Below are 10,386 nucleotides of genomic sequence, written 5' to 3'. Positions count from 1 at the left end.
TGCAGAACTCGGGGATCCGGCCCGGGGTGAGCACGTTGGAGAAGGCCGGCTCCGAAGCTGCGCTGCCCGCGGCCGAGGCGCGGAGTTTCCCGAGGAGCCGCATTCTTCGAGTCTGTGGCTGCGAGTGGCGGGAAGAAGCGCTCCTGCAGGAGAGAGAAGACGCTGAGTTTGGGCACCTGGGGTCCCTGGAGACATGGCTGGACCCCCTCCCCCGGACCCTCGGAGGGTACCAACCAACGCGCCTACCACCATGGCCAGTCTGAGCGGAGCTCTCGCGCACCCACAACCCAGCTCCGCCCTCCATTCATTGGTACTAACTAAATAAACGACCACATAGAAATCAGACCTTTTCTTATTCCTCAGTCACTCTGGGGCAAGAGCTGCAAGTTCAGTGTCTGCTGCCTCCAGGTCCTGGCTGAGCCGCCAGCTTCAGCACTGTGGCCAGGGCAGTGGCGCTCCTCTCTTATACCGGTAGCCTGAGTCCCGCCCCCTGGCTGGGAGCCCAACTCCTGGCGGCCCTGGACAGCCCGCCTTCTAGGCTACCCCTTCCCGGAGACGCAGAGCGGCCCTGCAGCGGGTGCTGGGGTGTGAGCGAAGCTGTGGCGGGAACTGGCACCCTCTGGTCAGCTCTGGGAACTGCATCCGCTCTGCGTTCCCCGAGCCCCTCACTGAGGCCCGTAGGTGAAAAGAAGGCGCCGCACAGTCCTGCCAAGGGACAACTGGCAGCTGAAAACGAAGGCGGCCTCATGGAGAAGGTGAAACAGGATGAGGAAACAGGAAATTCCTTTTGCGAAGAGCTCAATTGTGTCACCCTGAACGTGACTTACATGCCCCAGGGATTTCTATTTTAGTGCTTCCCCCCACCCCCCTGCACCTGCCATGAATAGACCAATATGGTTTCTATGGGATTCCTGTATTAGTTATTTGTGTGTCTCCCTCTGCTGGATGATCGCTTCCTTAAGAGCCTGGCTCAGACAATGCATAAATACTGGCGAAGTGGGTGAATTAGTGTACGCAAAATTTTCTCAATGACTACAGGCTCTGCCTGTCATCTTGACTGTCACAAAAGAGGGGGCTTTTGCCTCATACCCTAAACATAACACTTGATGTGTGTGTGTGTGTGTGTGTGTGTGTGTGTGTGTGTGTGTGCGCGCGTGCGCAAAGCTAGCCGTTTTCTCTCTGCTCCAGCATGGGGGTATCCAGTTAGAAAGCATCTTACAGAAAACCTAGATTGTCTTTTTCCACCCGCAACCTTTATTTTCTAAGCTGAGAAAACTGGAAGTCCAGAGGGACTTGAGGAAATTCCATAAAGGTTAAATAAAGCTAGTTAATGGCAGAACCTGGAACTAGCAATTTCCTGTTTGGCTTTGTGTGTGATGCTTCCCGTTACCTGAAATGCCCTTTCTCTGCTTTTTCTTTCTGTAGGAATTTGTTTATTTTCCATAATTCAGCCGGACATCATCCCTTTGGGACCCTTTACTCAACTGGCCCACCACAGTTCATCAGCCCCTCCTTATTCCTTCTATACACACACAGTCTATGTTTCACCTGCTGCATTTAGCATGTTGCTTTAGAATTTTTTGGTTTACAAGCTTGTCTTTCCTAATAGACTACAAGTTTCTTGAGGGCAAGGACTGGGGCAATTCAACCAGAGTGGAGTTTGGGGGACCTGTTATGAATATATGTAAAATATATAAATGTTATGACCCAGAACCTGGATTTGCCTCCAACCCCGTTTCCTTACCTAAGGACAAGCGAGGTTGTCTTATTTATCTCTTATCCAATTTCAGCACCTGGGGATACAATGCCAGGCAAAGAATAAGTGCTCAGTAAACATTTGATGGATTATATTGTATTGAGCCTGATCTACAATCCAGGTCTTATGACTGTCAGGTGCTTGTAACTAAATATCTCTTTGTGTTATTCCATTTTTTTTTCTTACAAGCCAGTAAGGTGGATCAGATGAGAAACAGGCTCGGTTAAGAGACTTGTTTAGGGTCATTCAAACTATGAATCATAGCCCACTATATTAAGTCCTAGTTTTCTGCTTATTCCTTCCTCCCCTTCCTCCCCTCCTTCCCTCCTTCCCTCCTTCCCTCCCTCCTTTCCTTCCTTCCTTCCTTCCTTCCTTCCTTCCTTCCACCATTCACTCAATTCCTTGTAATTCACTGTCTATTGCAAGGCTAGCCCTTTTCTTTCTGTTTATTGTGCCAAGCATTGTGTGTGTGACTAGTGTTGCACTTTACACCAGAATTTTAATTCTTAAAGCAACTTAGTCTGCTATTAAATATTTCCCATTGTCCTTGCTTTGGAATAAGTGTTTTTATTTTGAAATTCTTAAGGAGAATGAATGTTTTCCCTGGGTTAGTAACCAATGCTTTTACTTTAGTATATGCTTTTGTCATGGGACAAGCCTGAATCAATATGCAGCCGAGGAGCAGCAACCATTCCTGCTGAAGCCTCACTTGGAAGCAGAGAAGTCCCTGGGGCTCTGCCCGAATAATTTCTCTTTGATTCTTCAGACCAATCTGCAAATTAGTGGGCAGATGGTCTTCTCTAAAGCAGAGCCCACCTGCATTGTCCTGAATGTGCCAGCTCACTTCAAATTAGATCTCAATGAAAATGGCTTTCACGCTCCTAAAGGTCTTTGTGACGTGAACAAATAAACATTTTGTCAGTGGGTAAATACCACTGAATGCAGCACGTGAGATATGAATTATTTGCTACGAGCACTTCCATGTTCCTAGGACAACATAAGCATGGCTACAAACAGTCTCGATCTAGAGGGTTTTCCAAAACCATTAGTTTTCCGTGAATCAATATTCCACAGAAGAGAAAGTAAAATACAGAAAAATTACTTACCCAGGGCTACGCTGCAGTCATTCATTCATTCAAACTCATAGTTGCAGGCCGTATCCATTGTTAGAGGCCTGGTTTCCTTCCTGATTCTGAAATCACATTGGGAGAAGTGAAAAACAACCCGGTCGTGGAAAAACTCTGATCACTTGGGTTGTTTCCTTGTTTTGTGTCTTACAACCACATGAGGTCCACCATCGTCTTGTATTCAAAGCTTTGAAATTGTTATTTCAAAAACCTATCCCAATAATAATTTTTCCTGGACACTCATTATATACTGGGTCTAACTTAATTGCTAAACCACCCTCTAAAGAAGGTCAGGATGTAAAAACTATGGCTCATAGAAAATAAACAACTAGTCCAAAGTCTCACGTCCAGTAAGAACAAAACTGGGGCTCAAACCCAGAGCCATGTGTCTCCTCATCTTCTGTGCTTATAACCACTTTCCGATAGAGCCTCCTTCAAGTTTGTTTATCCTGAACCATTTCCTCTCCAGGCAGCTAGATAAGAAAGGGAACCTTTTCCCAAGGCCTTGAGTTGAAACTATACACCTTGTTGTTTACACACGCACCCAACTGATTAAAGCATGTGATTATCATAAGCAGGAAGTCACTGGTTATTGATGTTAGTACAGTGCTGTCACCTGAGGAGGGGTCCTTGTCCCTCCACCCGCCACCCCCCACCCCCAGGATAGAAATCAAGAGAAGAGGCAAAGCAGATTCAGAAGAGGAGAGGTTTACTAAATACAGGGTGAGAAGAAGAGAGGGAGGGAGGGAGCCTAATGCATCAAGGGAGCACACAATTACAGAGTATGGCTCCCCACACTGCTACTGGCATCTGCCAGAAGTGAGGGGTGGGGTGGGGTTGTTCCTGGAGCAGGAGCACAGTGGATCTCTTTGTTCTCCAGGTTCCTGCTCTGGGCTGACAGTGACTGGCATAGGTGCAGGGGCATTGATTCCAGGAGTACCGGAAAGGAAACCTAATCTTGAAGAGGCTCAAGAAGTAACCAAAGGACATTCCTATGCATCTAAGAGAGGCCTATCTCAGTATTATTTGTAAACAGAATCCTTGTCCTCCCCGGAAGTACACTCCATTCTCTTTATCCCATGTTCCAAAATAGGATTGTTCCAAAAAGTGATTTACATAACAAAGACTCAGGGAGAAACCAAGATGGCGGCATAGGTAAACACCGGAAATTTCTGCCTCGCTCAACCACTTCAAAAATACAACTAAAAGACAAAACAGACATCACCCAGAACCACAGGAAGGCTGGCTGAGTGGAAATTCTACAACTAGAAGGAAAGAGAAAAGCACACTGAGACTCAGAGGAGGTATGGAAGTACATAACAAAGACTCGGGATGGACCAAAGGCTAGATCCTGACATGGTGAAAATGGAAGAGACTTGTAATTAGGTGGGTGAAGAACCCTGAATGAAGTAAACTTGGTGGTGAGCATAATACAGTGTATATAGATATCAAGTTATAATGTTGTATACCTGAAACATATGTTATAAACCAATGTTACCTCAATAAAAATATTGATATATATCAATGCCTATGCCCCTAGAATGTGAAGGAACACGGTAGGAAGGTCATTCAAGAGGCTCCAGTGGGAAGACTTGGAATAGTGAGAAGTCCTACAGGAGCCTCAGGTTCCATTAACTGTGGAAAACCAGTGAAGAACCAGTCTAAGTGTCCAGTGGTGTGGGAATGGCCACATCCCCTTTACAGAAAAAGTCATGGGAAATCATGATTAAGAAGACCATACAACACAGAAACATGTGTCTGATGGAACATTCAATGAAACTAGCAATGCACAAAATGATATAGTCCTTAACATCACAATTGGTAATGATGTGGTTTCCTAAGGTCAAGAATGGAAGAGAAGCCCAGGCAAGTTTCTATCAGTGGTTAGAGCATTGGCCCACAGACCATAGGGTCTCAGGTTCAATTCCTGGTCAAGGGTACATACCTCAATTGCAGGTTCCCCAGCCCTGGTAGCAGCACATGTGGGAGGCAACCAATTGATGTGTCTCTCACATTGATTTTTTTTCTCTCTCTCTCCTCCTCCTCCTTTCTCCTTTCCACTCTCTCTAGAAATCAATGGGAAAAATAACCTCCGGTGAGGATTAAAAAAAAAAAAGAATGGAAAAGAATATAAAATGTTGCAATAATTTCTATTTTGTGGGTATCGAAGTTTTTATCAACTTATGTCCTGGGTCATTGAAAGTTAGTTTGAGCAAGCTTACAAAAATATATGCAGAATGATCAGATACAATAAAAAAGTAGGTGAAATAATTGCAACAGATGGAAAGCAACAGTAGATGTGATAAAACCAGAAATGAGGTTAGAATTGAAAACATACAGTGAAGATTTGTAACTGCCACAGCACTATGGAAGAAGCCCAAGTCCCTGGCATCAGAAAAGCTGACAGTGATTTACTTTTTCTGCATCCTTTCACGAGTTATTGCATCTCCAATATGCCTTGTAACCTATATAATAAAAGGCTAATATGCAAATTGACCAAATGGCGGAACGACTGGTTGCTATGATGTGCACTGACCACCAGGGGGCAGAAGCTCAATGCAAGAGCTGCCAGTGAACTCCCACAGGGGGAGCGCTGCTCAGCCAGAAGCCAGGCTCACAGCTGGTGAGTGCAGTGGTGGTGGCGAGAGCCTTTCCCACCTCCACAGCAGCGCTAAGGATGTCTGCAGGGAGTGGGCCTAAGCCATCAGTCGGACATTCCCCAAGGGCTCCCAGACTGTGAGAGGGTGCAGGCCAGGCTGAGGGACCCCCCCCACCTGCGTGCACGAATTTCGTGCACTGGGCCTCTAGTTCATCTATAAATTGGGAAAGATGATAATTCCTTTCTGAAGAGAGAATGGGAACTTTCTCATGCAAGTACTTTGTAAGTCATACTAGTAAAGTGCCATTGATCCTTTACTTGCTGTTCCTGGAAAGCAATATATTCCCTCACTTCCATCCCTTTCATATGATCCTCCCAGTCCCCCACTCCCCTGTCACACACACACACACACACACATACATACCACACCCACACACACGCACACACACCCCTGCCTTCATGACTCCTATTCATCCTTCTTGGACTACATTCAAACATCACTTCCTCCTGAAAGTCCTCTATGGCTGCCCAGGCTTGGCTATGTGCCCTTTTTCTGTATCTTGCTTCAGAGTGAAGGTAAGACAGTGGATTTTAGAGTCTCAAATTTGGGTTCACAATCCTGCTCTGCCACTTTCTATGTGTGTGACTTTGCCCAGTTAGTAAAACCCTTTGAGCTCCAATGTTACCTAGTAAGTGAGAGTAACAGTATCTATTACTTCCATTTTGTGATTATTACAGATTGGACATAGAAAGCACAAGATACTTAATAGGACTCAGTAAATTTTATTATCACTAAAATAATTTCCTTGACTTCAGTTTCCCATGTTATACTTCCAAAATTGCTTAGTTTGCTAAATCACATTAAATCTATATTTACATTTGAAGGGATAGCTTTTGACAACAGTTTATGAAAAACATGAAACAACTTAAAAAACACACCACCAAACTCGTTCCTTGTTCACACTGAAAGAGATTCAAAGAGTTTCAGACTAATATTATTACAATTAAATGTTTATCAAGCTAACAAATGAAAATCAAACTTAATCAAAACACTCATTTTTCTTCCTGGGGAGTGTCTAGATTCTTCTAATTGTTTCTTTTTGTGTGTTGTTTATACTCTTATACATATACACACTCCTTAGACACTACTTCTTGGTAATTTTTAAGTGCTATAAATATCATCTCCCTGTGACTTGCTTTTCATATTTTATGAAGTCTTTAAAAAATAGTTTTAAAATTTAAATGTAATCAGATGTATCAGTTTTTCCTTTGTGATTTTGCTTAAGAGATAATTCCCTGCCTCGAGGCCATAAAGATATTTTTCTCTATTTTCTTCTGATGTTTTAAACTAAAAGTTTTGTTTATTCACATTTAGGTCATTAATACACCAGTGAGCAGAATTTTCAGTCAGTGTTCTCCAAAGGTGAAAAGGGCTTCCTTGAGAAGTGTGCTCCCCGTCTTTGGAGGCATTCAAGAAGTCTGGACAATCACGAGGCAGGGATGCTATAAAGAGGATTCGAGGATCATATGGACGTTTAAGCCCTATTATCTGTTTGGCCACCTAAGTACAATGCAGTATCGCTAGAAAATAACCCAACATTTTAAATATTTCAGAGGTTGCCCTTTCTTGGCTATGCTTGACTTACTGATCCTTATTTGAAAGCCACAGTCAACTCTATTTAAGGTTATGGGCAAGTCAGCAAATGCTATACATTGACAAACTTTGTCACCTGTTGGTAACTGAAGAATTAGATGTAAACAACCTATAGTTATCTGCCTTGTAACATAACTGTGCTCTAATTTCATAGTTGACACTGGGGACTAAATGTTACTCATTTTGATTCTTCATTATTAGTCACAGAAAACACAGACTGCCTGGGTTCTCTCTCTCATTCCAGCTCCATCACTAGCCAGCTGCATGAGCCTGGGAAAATTTCTTAACTTATGTAAACCTCAGTTTTTTTTCATCTATTCTGTGAAGATAATAGAACTACATCCTAGACCAGTGATGGCGAACCTATGACACGCGTGTCAGAGGTGACACGCGAACTCATTTTTTTGGTTTTTTCTTTGTTGTTAAATGGCATTTAAATATATAAAATAAATATCAAAAATATACATCTTTGTTTTACTATGGTTGCAAATATTTTTTTTTCATCAATTTATATATATATATATATATATATAGAGAGAGAGAGAGAGAGAGAGAGAGATCACAGCCAGAGAAGTCAGAAATCCAAGCACAAGAAGGATTTGATTCGGTGCTGTTTGCTTGAAGGTGGAAGGGGCCATGTGGCAAGGAATGTGGGCAGCCTCTAACAGTGATGGCGAGCCTATGACACGCGTGTCAGAGGTGACACGCGAACTCATTTTTTTTGGTTGATTTTTCTTTGTTAAATGGCATTTAAATATATAAAATAAATATCAAAAATATAAATCTTTGTTTTACTATGGTTGCAAATACCAAAAAATTTCTATATGTGACATGGCACCAGAGTTAAGTTAGGGTTTTTCAAAATGCTGACACGCCGAGCTCAAAAGGTTCGCCATCACTGGGCTAGGGTATGCTGATTAGTAATCCATGTAAAGTCATTATGAGACAGTGTCTGGCATTTACTTAGTAAATCTTATTTATATTTTGCTAGTAGTAGTAAAGTAACAGTAGTATTTTGTAACCACATTCATTGTTAATATCTCAGGTTAAAATGTTTAGACATAGGTGAGAACGTAAAAAAGAAAAAAATGGAAGAAAGACAACTTTAGTGGACACCTATTCTAAACCAAGCCCTTTACAAAAGATCCCTTATCTAATACTTTACCAATCCTGCATAGTTACACCTACCTAATTTTTAAAGATAAATTTTGGCTCAGAGAGTTTAACTCCTCCTAATGTTACATGGCCGGTCTGTAACTACAGAGTTAGGATCTAAATGCTGATGCAAAAGCCTAAAGCTGGTGATGTTAACATTGCTTTTCAGAAATTACTTGAGGCTCAAACAAATTCATGGACATGTCCCCAAAGCCTAATCCCCCTGAGCTGAGCTGGATACTTCACCTTAAACGTCCCCTTTCTTTACAGAGTGTAGTTGGACATATGAGTCATATTTTCCTGCTCAGTTGAAAGTTGATACCATTTGTATGTTTCAAGCCAGGTGGGGACAAACCAGCTTGAAGAACCCCCTTCTTTGTCAGTGTGTTTGATTGGATGACAGAGACCCAACAAGGATGTAAGGCTGAGCTGTCCAGGTTGAATAAAAGATGGATTCTGGATTTACTGGGGTAGCTGGGATTTCCACTTCAGAGAGTGGCTAATATCACTCTACTCAGGATTATCTTGGAAAAGAGAAAACACATGGTCCCCATGGGAGTCTGTGTACCAGGCACAACTGTGCACATTATTGAGAGCAGCAGGGTAAGTGGAGCCACAGAAGATTTGCCCAAATTTAAAATTTTAGGCCCTGAACAGGGGCTCAGGTCCATCTTCAAAGCAAACCAGTGGAGTAAATAACAAAGTTACCCACATTCCCCTGATCCCTTACTCAGAGCCCTGGTACAGTCTAAACAGTGGAAGACCCTCTAGTGATTAATATAGAACACTTCTTGCTGCCCTTTATAAGTGAGGTCTCCAAATAATATGACATTTTTGCATTTCCCCCACCCCCCCGGCCAGGTAGCATGAGTAAATCCTTATCTGTTACAAATAGAACTCAATATTATTTAATTTGTATTGTCTTTGAAAGATGTTTCAGGCAAATAAATGCCTTCTCAGTTCATATGATATCAAAAGCACATTTTATTATAATGTCCTAATATCACTTTGAAGTAGATACATTTTGAGACAGCAGATACCTCAAGAAGCTTTTAATGCAACATTTGTATACCTTGGTGCTGGGCAAATAATGGCACCATTTGTTCCATGAGTGGAAATGAACAATTTCAAAGAAATCTCCACATGACAGAACCCATCTACCCCATACGTGACCACAAAAGCATGTCTGTTCTCCCCATCAAGAGTCAGCCAAACATCGTATCACGGGGCCCTTGATCCCAGTGTGTCTAGTTGGTGTTCATGCATCATCTCCATTAAAATCCTCCTGGAATGGAATCTGTGGACAAAGGCAGATTAAATAAATTAAAGCATACTTATGTGATAGATCATTAAGATTGATGTTATAAAAGACTATAAACTTAGAAAAAAATTTAAAGGCTATAAAGACAGGATTGTATTAAGTGATCCCATTTCTGGGGAGAAAAATGCATATATGGCAAACACTGTGAGGCTATCCACTAAAATGTTAGCAGCAAGTTGACTCTAGATGGTTGGATTATAGAAGATTCTAATCCTTATTTGTATTTTCCAGATTTACCAAAATGAAGATGTGTTATTTCTATAGTAGAATACCTCCCCCTCAAGAAATAGATACTGCTGGTGAGCGTTAGAAGTAAAGCTACTTTAAATGGACAATGAATTTGAGTCATCAGTAGCTGAAGACATAAGGATTGAGGTTTTAAATGAAGTTAATGTATTAAAAGTTGCCATTTCAGAGCCGGGGTACTTGGGAAAGGATATATCGGGGTAAAAGAAAAAGGCTTCAGACACCCCACAGGGCACACGCATTCCCTAAAAACTCAAGAAAAAGCGAAAAGCCTGTAGCCTGGTAACAGTTTTCCCTGGTGACCTCGTATGTCAAACACTGGGGCCCTTGCCAGGCAAAAAGAAGCCAACACTACCTGGTGTCTATGTAAAGCCATACAACTAGGGGTTTGATAAGAAAGTAATGCATTTAAGTAGAAAGGGGAAAACCAAGAACCATGAACCGATGGGAGAGCCTAGTCAGGCCTGGCCCAGGTCACTGCACAAGAACCAACCACAGGAGGGACTCAGTAGTGTGGACCTGTGTGGA

This window comes from Myotis brandtii, unplaced genomic scaffold (genome assembly GCF_000412655.1).
Source record: "Myotis brandtii unplaced genomic scaffold, ASM41265v1 scaffold144, whole genome shotgun sequence".
NCBI lineage: Eukaryota > Metazoa > Chordata > Mammalia > Chiroptera > Vespertilionidae > Myotis > Myotis brandtii.
This window is presented reverse-complemented; position numbering follows the sequence as displayed.